The 27,372-nt window shown below is 33.0% G+C and overlaps 1 long non-coding RNA gene across 1 annotated transcript in view; it reads right to left on the bottom strand.

The window, feature by feature from the left end:
- Positions 1-1,753: 1,753 nt before the first annotated feature.
- LOC309624473 overlaps positions 1,754-27,372 on the bottom strand; it is a 345,102-nt gene continuing 319,483 nt past the window's right edge. The window contains exon 2 of the long non-coding RNA XR_014241956.1: positions 1,754-26,138. This is a non-coding gene — a long non-coding RNA (uncharacterized lncRNA). The remainder of the gene's footprint in view (positions 26,139-27,372) is intronic.

A 27,372-nucleotide genomic window follows, 5' to 3' on the forward strand; every position in this document is an offset into this window, starting at 1 on the left:
AAAGTGTACAGTTCAGTGGTAAATATTTAATATAGTCATAGTGTTATACGGTCATCATCACCATATAGTTCCAAATCATTTTTATTACCTCCAAAGGAAACCCTGTATCCATTAAGCTTTTACTCCCCACTTCTTTCTTCCCCAGCCCTGGACAAACACTAATCTGTTTTCTGTCTCTGTGTATTTGCCTATTCTGAATATTTCATATCAATGTTTTCATATAATACATAGCATGAACTCCAGCAGGGCACAGCAGCATGAACTTCAGGCAGGTCTGTCTACTGATGTTCAGTTAGCAAAGACTGCAGGGGTGTTTGGTGGCAAAGGCTGTGGATATTGTCTTGTTTCTCTTTTCTCCAATAGGGGGAAGTCATGGCCAAGGGAATTCATCTTGGTGCCAAGCTCTGCTGGCCTAGCGATTAGGTGATTCAGGTTAATTGCTTCCTAAATTCTTCTATGAGGCCATTCTCATTTTTAGTTCTCCTTTGAATTGCTGTATATTCTTAATTGTACACCAGAGTTCTCCAAGAGCTATCTGTATCCATGAGGAGTTGTTAAATCATTGTTTTTGAGGGGGATGAGGGCTAGGACCTCCTAGTCCACCATCTTGCTGTCATCATATTTGACAGTATAATATTTCAGTAAGGATAAAATTATATATCAGTTGAATACAATTTATAGTTCAAAACAAGTCATTATATTTATGGTCAGTTGATTTTTGACAAGGAAGAATGCCGCATCAATTCAATGAGAAAACAAATAGTGCTGGTACCACTGGATCTCCATATATAAAAGAATGAAGAAAAATAAATAAATACATAAATAAATAAATAAAAGAATGAAGAAAGAATATATAAACAAATTGCCTCATCCTATGTGGAAAAATTAACTCACATAGGTAGATAAATGTAAGCACTAAAATAATAAAACTCTTAGAAGAAAACATAAGACTAAATCTTCATGGTCTTGAATCAAGCCATTTTTTTTTAGATATGATATCCAAGGAAAAATGACAGAAGAAAATACTAGGCAAACAGTACCTTGTCAAAGTTAAAAAAAAAAAACTTTTTTGCTTTAAGGACACCATCAAGAAATTGTAATGATAACTCACAGAATTGGGGTAAATATTTCCAAATCATATATATGACAAGAGACCTATATCCAGTATATGTAAAGAACTCTTAAAACCTAACAATAAAAAGGCAAATGACCCATCTTTTAAAAAATGGATAAAGAATATGGACATATATTTTTATAAAATATATATATGAATGAACAATACACATATGGAAAGATGCTCAACATCATCATCTGTTAAAGAAGTGCAAACCAATTCACTGTGAAATATGACTTCACATCTGCTAGGATGGCTAGAAGCAAAAAGGCAGAATGAGTTTTGGCAAAAATGTAAGAAACTAAGACTCTCATACAGTGCTGATAGGAATTTGAAATGGTGTAGCCACTTTGGAAAATAATTTGAGTATTTCTGAAAAAGTTAAGCATGTTCCTATCTGATCCAGCAATTCTACTCTTAGTTATATACCCAAGACAATTGAAAACACATGTCCACACTAAAAATTGCACGTGAATAATATCCCAAAGTGTAAATAACCCAAAAATCCATCAGCTGTTAAATGGATTAGAAAAATGTGACTTATCCATGAAATAAAATACAATTCAGCACATTCTACAACATGGATGAATGATGAAAAAAGTATGCTAAATGAAAGAAGTCAGACACAAAGGAAACATATTTTAGGTATCCATTTTTATGAAGGGTCAAAATACACAAATTCATAGAGACAGAAATGTGTTAGTGTTTGCCAGGAGCTAGAGAGAGGCGGGGGATGCATACTGACTGCTCATGGGTATGACGCTTCTCCATGAAGGGTTGAAAATATTCTGGAATTAGATAGTGGTGATGGTCACACAACATCATGAATATACTAGAAACTGCTGATTAGTACATTTTAAAAGTTAATTTTTTGATATGTGGATTATATCTCAATAAACTTTCATAAAATTAAAATGGGACCCAGGGTTGGACATATGTCTAGATAGACAAAAATCTGAACTAAAATTTGTAAGAGCAATTTCTCACCAATTCTTAATTCATAATTTATATTAAATTTAGGGGTTGTACCTAATAAAATGCTAACCTGTAAGAAACTGTTCTCTGTCCATAACACAGTTTGAAAATATGAACCATTTCAAGTTACTGTAGGCAGAACAGCAAGTGACAAAAATTCAATTATTTCTATTCTTTACCATCAGAGGTAGTTATGCCTTTGTAATAATTTACTATATTTCTGTGGTGAATGATTAAACTAAAAACCTAGACTTCAGTCTTCAAGATGAAATACTTATTTTCTATTAAGCAGCATAACCATGTGTTCAGAAAGCAGAATAAGATGATTGTTGAAATAAGTATGGCTGGTGAATTTAGACTACTTATAGTTAGGGGAACATTTTCTCCACACCAAACATTTTCATTTGATCACGAAATGGATCATTTTTCACTTGCTTCAATCCCTTTTATTTATACAGGGAAAGTAAATTGGCATGCCATGCTTAGTAACATTGTGTCTTTTTTAAAATTAGTTATATATATGAACTATTTTGTGCTTACTGGAACATACTCAACAAACGAGTAATGTTGCATTTTCCAGAGTTTTTTTTTCTCCCTTTAAGTTTTACTGTTTTTTTCTTTGAGGTAAAGAAAGTCTAAGGTCTGCTTACACTTGAAGGTAAAAAATGCCACCTTTCAAGTGTAGCATAAATAACTGTATGCACCTTATCTACAGCTTTCCCACAGTCTGAAGTACTTTTCTTCAATAAAATGTTTACTAATAATCTATTTTCCACTAAATCCAGTTTATTCTGCTAAAGATAAGTTTGACTTTTTATCTCTGATAAATTTTAATTTATTTTATTTTTGAGTAAGAGTAAACATATATCTATATAGGAACATTTTTTATATACATACACATGATCCTTGAACAGTGTAGGGGTTAGGGGCACCGACTGCTCCCCCATGCAGTTGAAATTCAAAGTACTGCTATCTCTTCCTCAAAAACAAAGGATTGATAAATGTCTCATTCAAGGGCAGGAAGTTGAAACACTTTGGTTAGAATCAAGATTCAAACCCTAGTTCTTTTGACTCCACATATTGTGTTCTCAGATGAACACAAAACGTTTCCTCATACATCGTTAATTTAAAGATCTGTAAAATGAAAATACAGGTACTACATATACTGAAAAAAATCCTCATCTGCTTATAAGTGGACACATTAAGTTTAAACCTATGTTATTCAGGAATCATCTGATCTGCATATGTAAGTATTAAATCATTATACACCACTCTTTCAGTATAACCATTTTTATTGTTATTTTTATTCACTGTATTATGGCAGAATGAACTGTTTCTTCAAATGCAAAAAACCCCTACTTCGTCTCCTGTACTCCCTATAATTATTCATACATTATCACAGCTTTACATATTTAGGGTTTCAGGAAAAAAATGCATGAATTAAAAAGGAAAATTGTGGTGTCACTGATTGCTAAGAGTTTTGTTTTCAGTGATCATATTTGCTTGTGAAGGCTTTCTTTCTTCTACTCTTTTTTTTAGAAGGAAATGCCATTTTCCACCTTCCAGTTTTCACGAGTACAGGTTTCCATGTAAACTTCTGCACTCTTAACTGCAAATCTTACTCCTCTCCATTTCAGCTAGGTAGGTTTACTGCTTGGGGAGGAACTGACAGTGGTATTTGTTCTAAACTGGAAAATCTAAAGTCTTGAGATAGGACATTGTGTACCTCTGCTCCTTCACTTCTTCCTTCTGCACAATCCAGTGGGAGGGGCAACCTAGTCAAGTGCAGTCTTCTCTAAATTCAACACTTTCCTCAGGTGTGCTGCCAGAAGACATGGACTTCAGGGAAGTTAGAGAGTGAGTAGACCCAGTCTGATGTTACACCAGCTGACATGAGGTGTCCCACATGGCTTTATCATAATCATGTTTATATATTTTGTGCTTCATCTTCTGTCTCTGCTACTGTTTCTCGATTTGATCCGAAACCTTGGTGGGAAGAAAAAAGTCTTCTTTATTGAGCTTTTTCAAAACACTCAAAATTTCCTTGGTTATTTCGATTGCATTTATGATCAGACACATAACTGGCAACATTTATTTATAAATACATTTGGGCAGTAAGTCTACTCATCTGTAATATCCCTGTGAACTTCTGAACTGCTGATATCTTTCTAACGTATTCTACTAACTTGCTGCGTCTATTTATGAGCTCAACCCATACTACTTGAACATATCTTCTCTTTCTGGTCCTTAGTTCAACTTATATACTATATATTTGATCAGTGAATGTATGCATTTTAAAGAGTATAACAGACATGAGACATTGATAGTTTTCAATGGATGAATAAATAGATGCATACACATTGACTGAGTTTGTTCAATCTTAGTAGCACATTCCAACCTCTATAAGAAACTTAAAGATTCTTCTCTTTCTACTCCCAGGCAGAGTTTTATTGATCTTCAGTAGGGTCAAGATAGGTTCACAGTTGGTTCACATGGTTCCAGGAGGAGAAACATGTAGGTTTACAAAGTTCTGAAAGCTTGTAGAAGCTATGCCTTATTGGGAGTGTTTTTGGACAATTTTCTTAAAAAATTCTTTGGTTCCTTTGTCTTTGTTTCTCAAAATCTCCTCTCTGGGTCATCTTCTTGTATATATCTCTGTAGTGTTTGTGTGTATGAGTGTGTATGTGTGTTTGTGAATTCATGTCCCTCTTGTAGTTGGTGCTATAAAATGATTCTGAGATTGCTATTATTTGGAAATGACTCCACCCAGAAAAAGTCTTGGAGGGTAGCTTGGGAAATCTCCGATAAACACGTTCTTTCCTTAGCTGTGTTCTTTGGATCTGTTCTTTAATGTTTTTATTGTTCTAGTAAGAAGGTACAGAAAAGCAAAATCAGAAGTCTGACCTAGAGCAGGGGGGCAAGAAAGCCACTTTACCTGCTTTTCTCTAGTCTACATAATTTTGCATCTTTTGGATAAAAGGATATTAATGCTCACATGTGACTTAGCCTAATTCATTAAAGCCAGGGTTATACATAAGAGTGTGAGAATAAAAGCACCAATAATAAAATCTTGGCATTGAGTTAGGAAACTTAGCAAAGTTGTCAACTTCAAAGGAAGTACACAGATTTAGAATACTACGTTCAGGACTTCCTCCCTTTCTTTTCTACCTGAAAGACAGAAAAAGGACATACAATTAGGGAGAGTATAAACTCTTCTATCACAAATTATATTCAAAAACTAATTTAAAGCGTGTGTGTGTGTGTGTGTGTGCATGAATGCATGAATATACTTGCTTTCAGGAACACTAATACATAGTCCCTTTTGAGATTCTTAATAAATGTTACTGTAAAAATAGAAACAAGTAAATTTTATGACATTTTAGTGAGAAAATATTGAACCAAACCTAGATGCAAATGTTTATAAATGCACAACTCCCAAAGACAAATAGTGAATTATAGACAGTGTTTAGATAAGTATTATTAATGTGCATAATATTATTTGTGGATGCTTTAAAAGTAGATTCTCTAATCCCGCTTTCAGATACTCTTACTTTTTCTGTATCAAGATCCAATATTTTGTGTTTTAAATAAGCCCTCCAAGTAGTTGTGATGCAAGTAATCTGGATCACACACTTTAAAAATCCTGGCCTAACTCTACCCACAATGTCAATAGTACTTTGCATTATTCAAGTGAGTAGTGTCAGTCTCCCTTCTAATTATCATCTTGGTTTAAGTTGTACCCAGATGCCTGTCTACACAAATATTCAATAATCCACAGAGGATCACATGATGACCCAGGAAAGATGTGAAACAATGACAATTCTGTGCCTTAGGTGAGATTGCATTCTGTGCCGTGACAAGGCATCCCCCCAATACTTTTCTGTAATTAGAGTGGAAGTAATATAGTGATTTCTGATTCTCTTATAAAAGTAGTTACCCTGTTTATGAAAAGTTTGTTGGTATAATTTCTCCAGATATGTGTATGCTTGCACATGCATACAAATAATATTATAATCTATTTGTTGTTAAAAAATTTAAAGTCAGGGTAGAATTTCAGCTTGAATCTGGTATCCCAGATTTATTGTTTAATCTTCATTTGATATTTGATATAGATGTAATTTATCAGAAAATAGATCACTGTTATTGACTCTTCCTAATTTTTCATGATCTTTAATAAGTAGCTTTCCCATCTATTAAATTTCAGCCTTTGAGATAATCCTTCTCTGTTCCAATAAAACATTAGTGTTTGCACATTAATAACAAGTTTATTTATTTATTTACTGTCCTAAATGAAGGTAATTTTCATTCCAGCAGCTGGCTCACACATTATTTTTCTGCGTTTACAAATTGGTCCAACAATCTATTCCTGTATTTTTTAAATAACAGATTTTTTGAGATATAATTCATATATCATAAGCTTCACTCTTATGCAGTTCAGTGGTTTGGAAGAATATGTGCAGAGTTGTGCAACTATCACAAGTATCTAATTTTAGAAAACTTTTATCACTAAATAAAGAAACAGCATTCATTCTTCATTCCCCCTGTCACCCATCTTCTGAGAACTACTAATATACTTTCTGTCTTTATAGATTTGCCTATTCTGAGCTTTTATATAAGTGGAATCATACAGTATGTGGCATATTTTGTCTTGCTTCTATCACTTAGCATGTTTTCAAGGTACATCAATATTGTACCATGTATCAGTGCTTCATTCCTTTTATTGCTAAATAATATTCAATTGTATGAATATTACAATTTCAAGGTTCAATTTCAAATATTTGTCATATGCTTACACCTGTGAAATTATAACCATAATCAAGAAGGTAAACATATCTACCCCACAACCCAGAGTTTCCTTATGCCCCTTTGAAACCCTCCTTCCTACACTTCCCCAACACCCTTCTTCCATCAACTGAGGCAATCATAGGTCTGATATCACTTTAGATTATTTTTGCTTTTCTAGAATTTAATATAAACAGAATCATACAGTATGTACTGTTTTTGTCTGTTTTAACCTCATGTAATTATTTTGAAACTCATCTGTGTCATTGTGTGTATTAATATTTTATTAATATTTTATTCATTTTTATTGCTTAATAGCATTCCAATTTTTGTATGTACAACAGTTTATTTATATATTCACCTATTTATGGACATTTCAGTAACTTGCAGTTTTGAGATATTATAATAAAAGTATTTATGTACAATTCATCATGTAACATAGGTATTATTTTCTCTTATGTATTGATAAATAACCAGATGTGGAATGGGTGAATCATACTGTAAATGCGTAAGTGCATGTTTATCTCTTTTTTTAAACAAACTTTCAATTTTGAGTTAATTGTAATTTCCCATGTAGTTGAAAGCAATAATGCCAAGAGGTCCTGCATATCCATTACTTAGTTTCTTGCAAAACTATTACAGTATCAGAACCAGGATATTGACACTGATACAGTCAAGATACAAAATTTCAATCACTACAAGTATACTTATTTTGTCCTTTAATAGACACACATAGCCATCTCTGACATTGGAAACCATTTATCTACATACATTGGTATAGTTTTGTTTAATTTTTAAGGAAATTCTCAACTGTTTTACTATGTGTAAGAAACTGTTTTCTTATTTATACCATTTTACATTCAGGCCAACAGTGTTCAAGAGTTTCAGTTTCTTAACATTTTCAACAACATTGGTATGGATAGTTATTTTAAATTTAGCTATTTAATTGGTATATAATGTTATTTTACTGTGGTTTTAATTATAAAATCACTTGAACATTTGATAAACTTATGATTTATTTATTTAAAATAACTGCCAGACTAATAGTGGCTCTATCATTTCAATTTCTGACTCACGTTTTGTTTTCTCCGTATCCCAGCTGATGCTTGGTATTGTTGGTATTGTATGTTTTTTTAATATAAATATTCTACTGGGTATGAAATGGTACGTCATTGTGGTCTTAATTTGTATTTCCTAAGGACTAATGATCTTGAGCAATTTTTAATGTGCTTATTAATTATTCTTACATCTTTTGGGTGAAATTCAATTTGCTCTATTCAAATCTTTTGCCAAAATTTTAATAGTCTTATTTGTCATTTTATTAGTGGCTTCTAAGAGTTCTCTACATATTCTGGACACTAGTTCTTTATGAGACATATGGTTTGTAAATATTTCCTTCCAGTCTATGGCTTATTTTTTCATTTTGTTAATGGTATCTTTTGAAGCACAACAGTTTTTAATTTTGATGAAGTCCAAATCATTATTTTTCTCTTTATTTTATGAACTGTGTTTTTGGTATCATAGCTAAGAAAATTTTCATGTCCAAAGTCATAATTACGGTGATGGTTGGAATATAGTAAATTACTGAATTCATAACATTGTTCAGTCACTTTTGGTAAGTTTTTTGATATAGACGTATACCAAAATAAATTTGTTTAAAATTTATACCTAAGATAAATACTGGCTTCAGTTTCTTGTATTGATGTGAATCTCCTCATATCAATAACCATAGTTCTAGTTTATTGTGCGCCTTATTTGTCCCTCTGTAACTGAATACAACTTCCCCAAACTTTGATGTTTCAATTCCAGTTTTAAGAACTTTTTGATAGTACAAAAATAGAAATAAATGCCCCATTACTTGTAAACGTATAAATATTTTGTGGTATACCCACACAGTGGAATACTAATCAGCAGTAAAAAAAGGTACAAATTATTATTACAGATGTCAATCAATATATGTAACAGGGAGAAGACCCAAAAGTGTTTCCTAAGTAAAAGAAGCCAGATTCAAAAAGTCACATACTTCATAATTTCATTTATATGACATTCTGGAAAAAAACAAAATTATAGAAACAGAAATAAGAACAGTGATTGTCACAGACTGTGGAGTGGGAGAGGAAACTGACTACAGTTGGCATGAAGGAATTGTTTTAGAGGTGATGGAAAGATTCTTATCTTGATTGTAGTGGTCGTTTTATGTATGTACTATAGTTCTATAGTAGAACTATACACTTTAAAAGATAAAATATACTGTATGTAAATAATACCTGAGTAAATTTGACTAAAATTTTTTTAAAATCATGTTTCTAAATAGCAACAATAAATGTGTAGAAAATAATTTTTTAATTACCTTTACCAATATCAAGAAATATTAAGGGCCTACAAATAAACATAAGTAATGATGTATAAGACTTCTGCAAAGACTTCTGCAGTAAAATATTATTGATTTTTTAAAATAAATAATAAATAAATGGAGGTGTATGTGATGTTCACATTTTGGAAAACTCAATATTCTAAAGATGTCAATCATGCTAACAGTTAAAAATCTCATTAGATATAGTTTTCATAATTATATGAATTGAGTTCTCAAATACTTATGAAAAATCAATCGATAGCCAATATGCTCTATTTAAAAAAACAGCATGGGATAACTTAACAAATAATAAGATTTATACATTTACGAAACAAAATGTATGATAGTAAATAAAGGATAGACAGACCAATGAACTGAAATAATTATCACTAAAATAGACCTACACATGTATGAAAGTGTGGTTTATAATAAAGAGAATACTGCAGAACAATAGGAAAAGAATTCTATTTTCAAAATAAATGTGTTCAGACAAGTGGGCATACATGTGGAAAACAATGTATTATATATCAGTATATCATGATATGTATATATTTCCTTTCTAATTTCCTTTATAAATATATATATATACAGAGAGAGAGAGACAGAGACAGAGACAGAGAGAGAAACAAAAAATTGAATGAAAATATAAGAAAATATCTCATTGGTGTTTGAGTAGCAAAATATTTATTAATAATAAGTACTGCAATAAGTACAAATGACTACTGTTTATCAAAAAAGAGCAAAGAGAGCAAAGTATGGATTTTAAAAAAGCCACTGATGAGTCTTGTAAACAAGAAAAAATAACACAAGGGGGGGGCACAAAACTGCCTACAGATTATTAAGGAAAAAGATAAACCATCCAATAAAAAAATAAGCAAGAGAATTAAACATGCAATTTTATAAAAGAAGGAATCCATATAGCCAATAAGTACATAAAAAGATTTAAACTTTATTATTAACAAAAGAAAGGCAAATTCACACCATAATAAGATTTCCACTTCTTGCTTTGATAGAATAGTTTGTATTAAATTAACTGTCCCACTGAAAATAATTAGAAAAGCTCAGTTTCACACCAAAAGAAACAAACATTCAAACACAAAACAATGGATGAGGCTATGGGAGAATAACAAAGACAACCAAGATTTTATGTGTCAGGAGGCAAAAGAGAGCAGAGAAAGAAACTAGCTTTCTTTCTAACTCTTCATTGACAATCACTTTTATCACCTGGGATATTTGCCAATTCCAATTTGGGATATATTACCAGAAAAAAGGACAGAGACTATTATGATCTAAACATTTGTGTCACCCACAGATTTTGTTGAAGTCCTAACCCCAATGTGATAATACTGGGAGGTGGGGCCTTTAAGATGTATTGAGTTGGCCAAAAAGTGCCTTAACCTTAAGTTTTTTAAGTAAAAATAAAAGGCACATTTTTCATTTTCACCAAGAACTTTATTGAACAACGTATTCACCCTTTTGTTCCACTACCTTCTGCCATTTTCAGGCAACTTCATAATTCCATCTTCCCAAAACCTTTTATCTTTTTGAGCAAAGAACTGTTCCAGGTGCCTTTAACAGTCTTCCAGGGAACTGACATTTTTTCCATTAAGAGAATTTTGTAAAGACCTAAATAAATGGAAATCCAAAGTTGCAATGTCTGGTGAATCTGGTGGATGAATCAGAACTTCCCAGCCAAGCTGTTACAGTTTTTGCCTGGTCATCAAAGAAACATGTTGTCTTGCATTATCCTGATGGAAGATTATGCGTTTTCTGTTGACTAATTCTGGACGCTTTTTGTCGAGTGCTGCTTTCAGTTGGTCTAATTGGGAGCAGTACTTGTTGGAATGAATCATTTGGTTTTCCAGAAGGAGCTCATAATAGAGGACTCCCTTCCAATCCCACCATATACACAACATCACCTTCTTTGGATGAAGACCAGCCTTTGGTGAGGTTGGTGGTGGTTCATTTCACTTGCCCCACGATCTCTTCCATTACACATTATTGTACAGTATCCACTTTTCATCACCCATCACAATTTGTTTTAAAAACGGAACGTTTTCATTACTTTTAAGTAGAGAATTGCATGCAGAAATACGATCAAGAAAGTTTTTTTCACTTAACTTATGTGGAACCCAAACATCAAAGCAATTAACATAAGCAAGCTGGTGCAAATGATTTTCAACACTTGATTTGGATATTTTGAGTATGTCGGCTATCTCCCAAGTGGTATAACATTGATTGTTCTCAAATGATGTCTCGATTTGATCGCTATCAACTTCAAGTGGTCTACCCAACTGTGGAGCATCATCCAGCGAGAAATCTCTAGCACAAAACTTTGCAAACCACTTTTGACATGTTTGATCAGTCACAGCACCTTCTCCATACACTGCACAAATCTTTTTTGCATTTCAGTTGCGTTTTTACATTTCTTGAAATCATAAAGCCCAATATGCTGAAAATGTTGTTTTTCTTCCATCCTCAATATTAAAATGGCTACCTAAAAGTTCACCAATTTTGATGTCTTTTTTTAAATGCACGGTGATATGACAGCTGTCACATACAATCTAACAAAATTGTTTTGAATGAAATTAAAGACAACTAAGTGCTACTAGAGCCGTCTTATGGAAAAAACTGAATGAAACTTTCGGCCAACCCAATAATTAGGTTCATATGAAGTCATAAGTTTGGGACCCCAATGAAGGGATTAGTGTTCTTATAAGAAGAGACCAGAGCTCTTTCTCTGTCATGTGAGGACATAGTGAGAAGGCAGACATCTGCAAGCCAAGAAAGGGGCCCCTGCCAAGAACCCGACCACATAGGCATCCTGATATCAGATCCCCCAACCTCCAGAAGCACGAGAAATAAGTATCTGTGAGAAATAAACTCATCCAGACAATGGTATTTTGATATAGCAACCCCAACAGACTAAGACAGAGATGTAGATTTTTTAACAGTATATTTGGAAGGAAAATGAAAAATAGGGATTCATAGTTATCAGGAAAGTTAGCACTTGCTAGGATCCAAGAGAAGAGGGTATGTAAGTTGATGATGTGACACCAGACACCAGAGGTTTGGGCATAAGGAGCCTATGTATCTTAAAATATTATAGAATATAAGATGTTTAACAGTGCAGAATTGCCACAGAAAAGGATATATTCTTATTGCAGCAAACATATTTACATTTGTTTCGTAGCATCTGCCTCCAGAACAATCCAAATAATTTCCAGTTTGTACACAACTTGTAATGAAACAGAATCATGCATATAAGGATGCTTGATACACAACAAATGCTGCACAGCACAACTGAAATGATAGCATTTCCCATAAACGATCATGCCCTATTTTGATATCCACATAGTGATATCAAGTCCTTGTATAGAAGTCAGTGCCAGTAGGCTGTAGATATGAATAAGATAAATCATAAAATCTTCTATAAATTCATATTGGAGGATATTTTCAAGAAATGTGAGTAGACGTATGTACTAAACAATGCACACTTCACATTTTGGACTAAGTCTTTGTTGTGGTTGGGCTACCCAAGTATTGTAGCATGTTTAGCAGCATCCATGGTCTCTACCCACTTGATGCCAGTAACATCGCACCATTTACAATTACCATAAATGACTCCAGTCATTGTCAAATATCCACTAGGTGACAGAACCATCCCCAGTTGAGAACCATTGATTTAAACTACATTAAAATGAGTCATTAATATTTGTTAAAACACCATAAAGTGAGCGAAATGGAAATTAATAGAGGAGCTATTCTCAACATGTATAAGTATAAAGGCTTTTATCCAAAATATATTTTTAAATGAATAAGGAATTAAAAAACACAGTAGCAAAAAAGGACTAGAAGAGACTTCACAGAGGGGAAATCTAATTGTCCAATAAAAATCAAAATACCTATTATCAAATAAAATACAAAAATAAGCACAATGTGATATTACCAAAAAACACCAAAATGTCTAAAATGAACTAGGCTTCTCATGTCAAATATTGCCAAAAAACATTTTGGTGTTGGTGGGAATCTCATTAGCAAATTATTTGTTATTAACCAATAAAATTAACCATATGTTCAATATGATTTTATTTATGGAAAGTTAAAAAAATCAGATGAAATGAAGCATCATGTATACAAATACATGTGTAGTTATAAAATTCAAGAAACAGAGTACTGTAAAATTCAGGGCAGTAGTTAACTTTGGAGTGAAGGGAAGAGGTGATCAATGAGCAGGAGAACTCACCTGAGGCCTACGTACTAGCAAGTTCTATTTTCTGACTTGAATACTGATTATACAGGTAATAGCTTGTGATATGTTGTCATGCTATACAGTATTTGTTTGATCTTTGTATGTACATAACATCTCAAACATAAAGGATAAAAATAAACTTTTTCTCTACTCCAAGGTAATTACTGTCAAGAGATTCTGAATTATCCTTCAGATATTCTCCACATATGCCTACATGCATATTTTTATATTTTTACAACAGCACAATAGCGTCTTGCATTTTGGGGTTTTTTTCACTTAATATAACTTAGTGATGATTCTATATTGACATATACATAACTATATCAGCCTTTTCAAAAGGAGTATGTATTCCATTGGATATAAATGTAATGCATACAACAATGTATGGTAATAGTGTGTAACAACAAGGCATGAAATTAAGTTTGGTTTATTCATGTCACAATAGATATACCTAATGCAGATTAAAATCAATATGCCATTTCCTTTTAAGGGCATTCTTCATAACCTTGAAAAATAAACAATAAAAATTATGAAGCAAATATATAAGAAAAAAATCTCCACCTTCCAGACAAACAAGATACTGCTTCCAGGCTGTCGGTAATATCAAGATTTAATGCCAGAGAATTTTTAACAGAAGTGCAATAAATCAAGCAGCTAGTTTGTAACTTTGGTCAAGGAGAAACTTTGATAACTGCCAAAAATTCAACTCTTTCTTTCCTTCTCTATATATTAAAAACAAACAAAAATTATTTAAACTTTACATTTATTTACTAAACTCACAAATTAGCATGTCTAGAGAACTGCATAATTAATGATAATTTTTGAAAATATAATATTTCTTTTGGAAAATATTATTTAGCAAGTTTGATTTGAACTACTAGGAATTATTCACCTGAAAATATTTTGTATTCTAAAAATTCAGTTTAAGAAAATATGCCCTTAGCTTTCCTAAATAAAATGCATTCTATTTTATTTTGGCAAACTTGAATCTCAATCTATATGATGCTTATACACTTTCAAGTATCTGTTTACATTGGTTAAGATGATGAATCATTAGTTTACATTTGTTACCTAAAATATTTTTAACCACCTCATTGTAAGGCATATTTATTGTGTCACAATATCCTGGGGGTAATTGGGTAATGATAAGAATCTTCAAATAATCCTCTTGATAAAGAGTTGAAATTCGAAATTTTGTTTTCTTCTTCTGCTAAGGGAGTTGACGTAATATCTTTTTAAAAGTTCCTCTCCTAATTGCAAAGCCCTAATCGCTGATGCTCCACCACCAATATTGCTAAAGGTGTTATTGCTGATGTGGTTTGCTGCTACTATTCCCAAATGAACTAGTGAATATTAACCAACACCCAAGGCTTTCTACAATGTGAATTCCTGATCTCTGCAATATTAGTGTTTCTCCTGAGAGAATCTACTCCCAGTGTATCTATCTAATAAAGATATTTTTACCAGTATAGTTACCTCCCAAAAGGTAGTATTGCCACTGTCGATATTTCTTGCTAATGTAAATTGTAAGGAAGTGGATGATTTAGAGAAGGGGAGAAACTACAAATTGTCATCAATATCAATGTTTTGGCAAGCAATGCAATTGATGCTTTTATTACCATTGCCATAATCTGGTTTTGTTTCTTAGCATGCTTATTTTGCTGCAATCCCATTTTAGTTAGAAATCATTTAAATGCAAGAGAGAGAATACAACTCACGTGCCTAAGCAAAAGAAGTTCATTTATCATGCACATGCAGGATAGGTTGAGTAGTAAAGCTGTGGGAGGGGCAAGGATGCAGGTGCTGGCAAGTACAATAAGAAACAGAAATCCAAAAGTCATTAGGCTTTGTCTCAGGTTTTACATTTTCCGTAGGTTATGGCCTCCTCATTTTCCATGACACTCATATTTTCTTCACGTAGTGGAATATCCCTGCAGATACTTCTTGAAATGTGTGTATTCAAGCTCTAGCCACTGTACGGAGATTCTCAAGCTTTTTCCATGTTAATTGTTTTCCAAATTAAAATGTTAGAAGAGGTACTAAATGGCACACTTGAACCAACTTCCCATTTCTGCTTTAGTGAAGTATGGCTAAGTTGGATCAAGCATGTCAGTTGAACTGACTCAATTGTTGAACAGATAATCACATATTCATTGTTGAATAGATAATTCATTGTTGAAAAGATAATCCCATATTTCCCATAGTATCTATAAACCTAGGTCCTAAGCATGAGCACATAGGGACAATCTGAATTACAGAATTCATATTGAATATAAAATTGTCTCTTCCCTGTGATGCTATTACATTCTTTAAACTAAAGTTTACTACTGTTATGGAATATTTCCTATCAGATTCCTTAGTTCCTCAAAAAAGGATCTATGAAAAAATGTTCAAAAGTTTTTATATGAAAAAAGTGTTCATATTTCTGTTCTTTCATCTCTTCTCTCATTATACATAGTCCTTCAGAGGAATAGATTCTATATATGTAGATTGACTCCTAAAAGCTTATGTCTTAAATATCTGTATTTCCAACCTGGACTTACTCTTAATTCATGATATTCAACTTAGACAAGTCCAGTTCTTGCCTGCTGTAAATCTCCAAATGAATGCCCCCACTCAATAAGGTGAACTCAGGTACATTTCCCCACATACCTATGCCAGTTAGTGGACCAATAAGAATCAGATTGACCATATAAACTATGGAAAGTCAAACTTAAGAGAAAAGAAAATTAGAAAGTTATCTATGTTTTACCTCTTTCTCAAGTTTTGTCTTGCCCCATCTTTTGACAGGTGCATTATTTTTCTTCATCATTTTTTAAAAATGGAAAAGATTTGATTCCTTAAAAAAGCTTAAAATATTGATTTATCTTTTTGAAACCATAGTACACATTCTGGTTAATTATTCCTCAGTGGGAATAAGAAGCAATGATATGTTATTTAACCATCTTTCCTTCCTTAGCTCTTCACAATTTCAGTCTTTCTACACATGTATGGGATCTAACACCCTATAGAAAGCAGTTTGATAACAGTCTTTTCTTCTCCTCTTTAACAAGTCCATTCCAATTCAGATAAGTCCTATGATAATTTTAATTTCTGTTGCTGCATTCTTGGGAAAATGTAAGATCTCAAAGCCATGTAATAACTGGAGAGTGTGAAAGAGTTCAGAGAGAGACAGAGAGAAGAAACATAATAGCCAAACCTAAATACATACATACATATATACATACATACATACATAAAAGATTTAAGGTAAAGTCAAGAAAATCTTAGAGAAAATAGACCTCAAAGATAAAGAGATGTGAAAGAGGAAAAATACAAAATAAATTACAGTAATCAATAGGGGAAGGGCAGATACCAACAAAGAAAAAGTCCAGGAAGAGATAACCAAGAATATGGACGAGGGGAAATAAAAAACGAATTAAGTAAATTCTTCAGAAATTAAGGACTCAAGTTTCCATATTGAAAAGGTGAATGTATCTTCTGAAAATTCAGCACACTTTGAAGAAAGACCATAATACAGTAAGACTTGCTAAAATACAGAGCAGAGAAATACATACTTAGATATCTGTATGTAGCAAAATGAAGAATGATTTATGAAAAGACTAACTGAAGAAATGTGCTTACTATTATTTATTTTTACTGGAGAATGTACTTCAGTAAAAAAGATGTTCCAATCCAATGATTCTAAAAATGTGGTACCCTGACTAGTATCATCAACGTTTCATTGGAAACTTGTTAAAATACAAATTTATGGTCCTTATCCTAGACATAATGAACAAAGTATTCAGGGGTTTAAGCCTAGCATAATGGACTATAAAATATCCAGTTTCTGGTCCAACATGTAACGAGCAAAGTTGCCACTCCCATCTTAACAATGAAAAAAACTAAATGAACTGAAAATCAGTCATTCTTCTTACATCCATCAGAAAATTGAAGTCACAAACTGCTGCACCCAAAACTGGAGACAGACATGTAGATACAGAGATACACAGTAGCCCAGAAGCTGAATTCTCAGCTGGAACCAGTAATGGGATTGGAAAATTTAAGCTGCAATTGACAAATTGCTCGAGTTTCAATATGAACTAGCTGGAGAGTTAAAAACTCCAGAAGGCGCCTGCTTTAGAGGTGTACCCAAACTCTTGTTAGTTTTACCTCTACGAGTTCTACCAGGTTCATACAATGGAGATTGGAGAACCCATCCCCCTCCACACACATGGTTCCAGCAGGGGCATAGGCCCTGAAATAGTGTTTCAAAATGCTGCTAGCATTCTATTCTTCTTAACAGGGATTGTCCTAAAAGGAAACTATTTTACCACAGTCTTAGCAACCTGGGGAAGGGAAAATACCCAACTGCAGCCCACTGTACCTTTCCACATGGGAGAAAAGAAATATCAAACTCCAGCCCCTCTAGACTTCCTTTCTCACCTAAGAAAGGGAAGGGCAAACTGAGAAGCAATTTTGCAGGTCACAGCTCAGGAGCACAGGATCAATAAAAGACGGAAACCTAGTAATAGGACTAGAGTATGCTCCCCTTCCCCCATAGTTTACCACCACATCAGTAGGGCAACTGTATGATAACAAAAGAATATGCCTGAAGGAACTACTCATTTTAGACCTTATTTAAGAAGGAGCCTCTAGGCAAACCAAAGACAAGACAATAGGGGAAATCAAAACAAGAATACAGGAGGAAAAGTTAACCTCTGACACCTTCAGGTATAACCAAAAATAAACCCAGCCTAACTCCTAGCCAGATAAATCCTCACACTAAAGGCCTATTTACCTCAGTTCTTTGTTCAACAAAAAATTGCAAGGCATTCTAAAAGACAAAAAGAACAATTTGAAGAGTGAGAGCAAGCCTCACAACCAGATTCAAATATGACAGAGAGGTTGGAATTATCAGAGTGGCAGTTAAAAAAATGATCAATATGCTAAGGGCTTCTGATGGAAAAAGTATAAAATATGCAAGAACAGAGAGGTAATGTAAACAAAGAGAAACTCGAAGAAACAATAAAGAAAAATTCTAGAAATCAAAACCACTGTAACACAAATGAAGAAAGCCTTTGATGGGCTCAAATATTGGCCAAGATATGACCAAGGAAAGAATAAGTGAGCATATAGAAATGTCAATAGAAATTTCCAAAACTGAAATTCAAAGAGGAAAAAGAACAAAAAAGACAGAATGGAATACTGTAGAAATGTAGGACAATTATAAAAGGTGTAACATATGTGTAACGGAAGTATCAGAAAGAAAAGAAAGAAAAAATGGAAGAAATATTTGAAGCAATAAAGAATGGGAATTTTTCACAATTAATGATAGACACCAAACCATAGATCCAGGAATCTTAGAGAATACCAAGTGCGATATATATATATATATATGCATATCATACCTAAACTGCAAAAAAGTCAGGGACAAAGAGGAAATTTTGAAAGAAGCTAGGGAAGGAGGGGATAAATTACCTGTACTGGAGCAAGGATCAGAATTACTTTGGACGACTACTCAGAAACCATGCAAAAATAGAGTGGAGTAATATATTTAAAATGTTAAGAGGAAAAAAACACGTACATACTAACCTAGAATTCTGTATCAAGTGAATTGTCCTTCAAAAGTGAAGGACAAATAAAAAATTTCTCAAACAAAAATTGAAGGAAACTTTCACCAGTAGATCTGCCTTGTAAGAAATATTGAAAAAACGTTCTACAGAAAGAAGAAAAATGATATAGGTCAGAGTTTAGATCTACATTAAAAAAATGAGGATTACTTAGTGAATAAATAAAGATTACCTAAAATTTCTTATATTTTTATTCTTAATTGATCTAACAGATAACAGTTTGTCCAAAATAATCACAGTAGCTGTGTATTCAGTGATCATAGCTTATGGGTAAATGAATGAAGAATGGCATCACTGTTATAATTCATGGGAGGGAGGAATTGCTTAATACTTTGTTACAAGGAACTTGCGCTACCCCTGAAGTGGTAGAGAGTTATTTGCAAGTGTATCTGGATTAGTTGAAAATGTATATTGCAAACTCAAGGACAACCACTAAAAAAAAGGTTAAAAAGATTAAAAAATAAAAAGTATAATTGATATGGTAATAGAGGAGAAAAAATAGAATTATATAAAATGCTCAATTAAAATGAGGGAAGGCAAAAAAAAAAGTGGGAAAAAAATAAAAAGGTCAACAGTAAGAAACATAGTAGGTATTATTCCAACTAGATCAATAATAACATCAGTGATCTAAATACATCAATTAAAAGACAGAAACTGTAGAGTAGATAAGAAGCAAGATCCAAGTGTATGTTGTCTTCAAAAGACCCACTTTAAACATAAAAGCACACATAAATTAAAAGTATTTCACTCCATATGATGAATATAGCAAGTTCCTTAACTGTGAACAATATCTCTATACATTATATTCTCCTGTCAATCATACCTTACATATCTTATAACATTTTAAACATGTGCCACGTGTAAAATGACAGTAAAAGCAATATAAATCTTATAAATTGCTTTACAGTTGTCTAACATAGGATGCTTCATTCATTTGTAGAAAGTAATCATTTTTAAAAATTTTTTTAAAAAAGTAAAGGGATGAAGATAGGTATGCCAAGTCAACACTAATCAAAAGAAAGTAGGAGGGGGCTTCCCTGGTGGTGCAGTGGTTAAGAAGCTGCCTGCCAATGCAGGGGACACGGGTTAGAGCCCTGGTCCGGGAGGATCCCACATGCCGCAGAGCAACTAAGCCTGTGCGCTACACCTACTGAGCCTGTGCTCTAGAGCCCGTGTGCCACAACTACTTAGGCCCCTGAACCTACAGCCCATGCTCCACAAGACAAGCCACCACAATGAGAAACCCGCACACTGCAGTGAAAAGTAGCCCCCGCTCGCCACAGCTAGAGAAAGCCCATGTGCAGCAACAAAGACACAATGCAGCCAAAAATTCATTCATTCATTCATTCATTTAAAAAAGAAAGTAGGAGTAATTATATGAATTTCAGATAAAGCTGACTTAAGAGCAAGGAAAATTATCAGTGGCAAAGGGAAGCATTGCATAATAATGAAAGGATAATTCTAAAAAAAAAAAAAAAAAGTAGCACCCTTAATATGTATGTGCCTAACAACAGAGTGTCAAAATATGTAACACAAAAACTAATAGAACTGAAAGGAGAAATAGATGAACCCACTATTATAGTTAGAGACTTCAAACATACTTTGCCAGTAATTAAAAGATCTAGCAGACAGAAAATCAGTAAAGATGTAATTGAACTGAAGAGTACCATTAATCAATTGGATCTAGTTGATATTTATAGAATTCTTCATCCAACAACACAGAATACATTGTTTTCAAGCTCACATGGAACACCCACCAAGATAGATCATGTTCTTGGCCATAAAACACAACCTTTCCAAATTTAAAAGAGTAGAAATCATAAAAAATGTGTTAGAAAGAAAATAGACCTAAAATTAAAAACCCAACCTTCTACCTTAGAAAACTAGAAAAAGAAGAGCAAATTAAAACCAACGTAAGAAGAAGTAAAGAAATAATTTAAAAAATTATCAATGAAATTTAAACAGGATGTCACCAGAGAAAATCAACAAAACCAAAAGTACATTCTTTGACAAGATGAAAACTGAGAAACCTCCAGCCAGGTAAATTAAGTAAAGAAGAAAAAAGATACAAATTACTAATGCCAGAAATGAAAGAGGAGCCAGCACTACTGATATCATGGACATTGAAAAGATAATAAAGGAATATTTTGAGCAATGCTGTGGCTCCAAATTTGAAAACCTAGATAAAATGGAGCAATTCCTTGAAAAATCCAATAGAACAAAACTCACACAGTAGATATAGATAATCTGAATAGGCCTCCCTATATTAAAGAATTTGAAACTTAAAGCACCAGTTGCAAATGGATTCACTGTATGTATGTATATTAGTATTTATTTAAAGTGCTCAACACAGTGATTAATTACTTCAAGTCCTTTGTAAAAAGTAGCAGTGCTTTATTTTTCATTATTATTTGGAGACAACATATAATGTAGTGGGAAAAGAGAGTTTTTGGAATCAAAGACCAGGTTTCCCAGCCCAAGTTTAGCACTCTCAATTTATGACTATAAGTAACATAAATTACATGAGCTAATATTATCCTGTATTAGATGGGAGTAATAATTGCTCCTCACTAGTTGAGCCACTTCCGGATCCATCTTTAACCTACAATTCAATCTGTTTTGCATCTTAGTAATATCTAAACTGATGGGTTAAGTTTTGCCCTCAGGTTCTCATTACTGTTACCCATTGAAGTGTTGATAGGATTGAACTTTATTCCTGTGTTGCTCAGAATTCTTGTAGAGTTCTCAGAGTTCTCCAATTGGCCCATTACTGATACAGACTCACCATGTTTTAGGACCTGTGTCTCCTTCATTTCATTCCATAATTCTCTGGATATACCAGAATGCTACCTCTCCACAGTGGTGACTAAAACTGTGGCTAACTCCACAGTGAAAAAGTAACAGTTTTTACATCATTTAAATTTCCAGTCTCTGGGAGAAACATGTATTGTGCTAGAGACAAATCAACCTCTTCTTTATTTAATGATAGCTGGTTTGGATCTGACTGAACTGGCTAAACCTTTAAGTGAGAAATTTCACTACCAGCTGTTTCTTTTACATATAAACTAGATATTTATAAAACTAATTTTGGAAAAAGAAAGCCTTATAAGGAACTATAATTTAATAGGTTTTGAGATATTTCTACTTTATTTTCATTGTTTTCATGTTTTGGAGTGAACTAAAAATTGAACAGAGTGGACAAATAACTATATTTAAATCAAGATGGCTTTATTTCACAAATTTAGATTTTGATCTTGTTTAAGAAGCCTAAAGAAATTATCATTTATACTAACCTATTTAATGTTCTAAACAGCATTTACTATATATCCTAGAAAACAAAATAATGCTATGTCATAACACTTTACATTCATCTGGAGGCAGTAATTTTGGCTCAGTGAGGAAAACCTTTCTCAATATTCAGACATACTTTCCGAAATGGTCAAATTAAAGTCATAAATTTACAAATCATCATCATTATAAGAAAAGGCTATAAAAATCACAGATAAGTTGAGGTATTTCTTTCAAAACCAGTAACCTAATTTATCACAACATAGATAATATTTTAGAGCTAAAATTCAGTCTACTTGTGTGTAAGCAATACTGTGATTGAAAACCACTGAATATTTCTCTAAACCATAATCCACAGCACATTTCCTCTGACTCTCATTGAACTTCAGTCACATTGGACTATATTCTGCTTACCGAAACCTGGCAAACTCACTACCACACCATGGTTTTGCCATTGCTGGTTTTTTCTTACCATATCCATAGCACATGCAGCTATTGGAAATGATTTATTTTTGTATCAAAGTACTACCCTGATATCAGTCTCATCAAATTTTCCATTTCATTTAGATGTCTTGTCTGAATCCCCAGTTCTATGAACATAACCTACCAAATAGTAGTTATTCAGTAAATCATTTTAGACTGAATAACATTTCTACTTCTTTCCCTGATCTCTAAATATTTTTTTTCACTTTATCAATTCTCTCTGGAATGGTAAATATTTACTTAAAGCAACAACAATAACAAATCCAACAGAATAACAAAATTTGTTTTGTATCTCAAGTGACATTTTCTATTCTAAGACTAGACTTTGTTGGAGATAAAGAAGCCTTATTTTATATGACATTCCTTTGAGAAATCCTGAGCTTTGTTCAAAAATGATATATTTCAGTTTTTCTGCATGTAATTTTATCATCCCATAGAGTCTAGATTGAGTTCCTGAAGTTCTCAGTTATTCCACATGGGTCCAATTCCATTACATTTTTGGCCCATGTCAATTAATTTTCTTTTCTCAGATAGTAAATTTACACTTCTCTTCCTCTTCTGAGCAGTTAGACATTTTCAGTATGGATCATTCCATTAAAATGAAGTGACAAATTGCCCTGTAGCACACAGACTTTCAAAGGCTGCTTGATCTGATAATATAGTTCATAACAGTTTCTTCTCAAAGTAATACATGTACACAAAAGACATTATTAATTTTGTTCATTTACAAACTACACGTAATTTAAAAGTGATGTCATTGTTCCACAAATATATCTAGGTTTCAAGATGATTGATTAAATTCTGTTTAAAATTTTACAAATAAGCACGGTATATAATCACATTTTATATTCCTCTGTGCAGGATCTAGTTTTCTGAATCATACTCCATTGTCATGAGCATGTTCATCTTCCATACAGAACACACTGACTGAAAATAAGATCAAGTCTGTACATTTGGGGATGTAAATTTTTGAGATTACTGCAGTTGGTACTATATATCTCTCTTGTATTAGAGCCTCTAAATCTTGCTGTTTTTACCACTTTTGTGCTTGCAAGATTTATGCTACTCTACACTTCGTTTATATTCAGCAGCTAAGTATTATTTTCCTGTTATCATGACTAATCCTGTAATTTATTTTAAAATACCAATAAGGTTTTAAGCATAATTATAGTACAATTTTGCTGCATAGTAACCCAGAATGAGAAAACTCAAAATTAAAAATGTGCAAACACACACACACACACACAGACACACACACATTCTTCAAACATATGAAGTTAGGCAGCGTATTATAATAGATTCATCATTAACTTTGACTTGAAATTTGGAAATGGAATTTAATTCTAATTCTTACAAAATTACTTACAAATATATTTACAATTCTCATAAGTTACTTAGCCATTCATTGTTTTAGTTTCCTTCTAATTCCTAATTATTATAGTAGAAATGTTGGGCCTTTTTCCTTTAAAGAGTGGGTATTATAATCAAAAGTATGTAAGGGAAATTAGTACATTTTGAAAGTTTTTAATATTAGTTTTTATTATTATATTCTTAAAAAATAAACTCTATATTAAGTCTGTTTTTCACACAAAATTGTTTAATATGAAATGACACAAATGGTAGAAGTTTTGATGTCCTTTTTTTTTTATTAAAAATGCTAAAAAAGTATGGAACAAAATGTAATGCACTGTAACATTACACAAGTCCTCTCTAATAGAGTACACTAACTCATAGTTTGACACTATAACTTCTTTTTTTTCAGTTTTGTCATTTGTAAATTGAAGCTGTTGATCTATGGAATTTCTAAAATTCTTCTAGGTTGCATTTTCATATTAAATTTAATTAAATTAAGATATATGTGGAATTGAGGATTGAAATTAGATTCAAGCTTGAAACTGGAATCTAGACAATCTTTTAAAATGGGGGGGGGGATAAAAATATGGGAGAAGCTGTAAAATCTAGGACAGTATATAGTGGAAAAAAAGCTGAAAAACATTTGGGAAAGAGCTAAGAATTTTAGACATAGAATGAATAAGGGTTCAAGTAAGGAGAATAGAGACTGGTATGAGAGAAATCAGACCAACTGTACAGCACAATGTGCAGAATGTCTGTAGAAGAACTCTAGATATCAAAGTTGGCATTCTCCAAGAGTGCAGAGTAACAATCATAGCAAGGTGAATTGTGGTAAAGTTTAAGTTTCTGTCTGAATTTATGATATTCAAATTTTACTTTTGCACCAAAGAAATCTCTTTTCCTTAGATATTTTATTCCTTCTAGAAAACAATAAGTTTAATATTTCAGACAAAATGGAAAGTTACTAGCCAAGTTAGTTATTATTTATGAAATCACATTTTATTTATAGAATCTCAAGATAGGCAATTGTTTAAATTTTATTTTAACCATGAAATACTCAAAGGTAGATTTATGACTATTTATTGATATTTTCTAAAATTCTAGCTAAAATAACAATATAAAAACTATCACATTCACTGCCGTTATATTTAATGATTGTAGTTGGTAGGATTGGGAAATTTCCTAAATATTACGACTCAGTTTCCTCTTTTAGTTCAATGAAATCATAATTTGAAAAAGACTTTAAAGACATACAGCACAATATTTTCAACAAATTACTTAACATTTGTTAATTCATAATCCATGTTTCAAAGATCTCCAGTGCACTCTGAAGGTCTGCAGGTTGGTCTGTTGATTCAAGGAACTGATATTAGCCTGAATGAGAGAAGATAGGAAAGAGTATGTTAAATGAATCACTTCAACTATATGTGGTGAAACAGTATTCATGAAGAAAAAACACTGAATTTATATTTCTCAAAATCCAAACCTCAATATTGAAAAAATAAAAATAAAAAAGGTTGAGTAAAATCCAAGAGTTACCTGTGCGTCCACATTTCATAAAGAAAAAAAGAAAAGCTGACAAAATGGTTTAATATCTTTGATAACAAAAGAATAATCTCGGGCTTCCCTGGTGGCGCAGTAGTTGAGAGTCTGCCTGCCAATGCAGGGGACACGGGTTCGAGCCCTGGTCTGGGAGGATCCCACATGCCGCAGAGCAGCTGGGCCCGTGAGCCACAGTTACTGAGCCTGCGCGTCTGGAGCCTGTGGTCCGCAACAAGTGAGGCCGCGGTGGTGAGAGGCCCGCGCACCGCGATGAAGAGTGGTCCCCGCTTGCCACAACTAGAGAAAGCCCTCACACAGAAACGAGGACCCAACACAGCCATAAATAAATAAATAACATAAATTAAAAAAAAAAAAAAGAATAATCTCAATAAACAAGTGTACAGGATTCTTCATTCCCTGTACATATTGTTTTGATCTTTATCTCTAGCATCAGTTCATCTCTTTAAGACTGAATAAGGAGTAGGTATAAGGTGAATAAGGTCAGAGCACACATTTGCTCCCGATGTCTCCAAAAAGAATCTGGAGGAGCTGGTAAAACAGGGTATACTCCTTTACTAGAAAATAACCTAAAAGCCTTATGCAGGCCTGTAATAAATAAATATGAACCCTGCATTAAGTGATACATTTTTTTGGAGATGCTGAACAGTTCTCAAACTCAATTAAGTCATAGACTATTTCCATAAAATTTTAAGGAAGTAGTGAACTGTTCTTGTCAATTTATCATTCTCTGATGATGTTTTTCAATACCAGTTACCTGAGGCGAATTAGTTTCTTAGAAATAATTATTCCCAAGAATGGCTCATCATCCTTAAAACTATGTGGCAACCAACAGTTCATCATATTGATGGACAGGTGAGCACTGGATATGAAAAATAAAAATTAGGAAAAATAAATGGCTAAACAGTGCCCCCAGGAAAAGCAAGTATTAATAATCTCAGACGTATAAGGAAAGGTCTCAAAATCTTCTAAAACATTTATACTATAAACAGCTCAGGGGGAAAAAGCTACAGTGAATAAAACATGTAGAATGTATTATTTTAGTAATATTCAATAAATATTATTCAACACCTACTATTTGTGAGGCACCATATTAAGCCTTAAGATTGAATATATTATATATTCTATAAAAGATGAAGACCCATGAGCTTTGTGCCCATCTGATCTATTCTGTCTTAGTGGACTCATCATCCAGTTTCTCCTACCATCAGCCTTCTGATTGGGTTTTGCTAGTGGGGGAAAGAGAGAGAGATTGAAATATTCCTTCCACATTTTTCCCCACTTCAAAGACAAAGATCTGCTATTTGTTGCATTCTTCCACAATTATCCTTTCCTTCCTGCTATTGTCCCCAATGCCTTTCAACTTTCACTGGATTTTCCTAACACCCTTTCCTTTCCTTGCCCTGTCATATCTATGGAGTCTTCCTTCCACTGCTCCTTATTGGGTGCTTCATCATCCTTTGTCTGTCTCCTAACTCCTACCCATGCCTCGGTAAAATTCTGTTCCTTCAAATTTCCTGATGATCCAAGGTGATTGTGTCTTCTATCTCTTACCAGAACTGTAATAAATACAACACAATTCAAAAATATTTGTGAAGAG

This window comes from Balaenoptera borealis (genome assembly GCF_965194805.1).
Source record: "Balaenoptera borealis genome assembly, chromosome: 2".
Classification (NCBI taxonomy): Eukaryota; Metazoa; Chordata; class Mammalia; order Artiodactyla; family Balaenopteridae; genus Balaenoptera; species Balaenoptera borealis.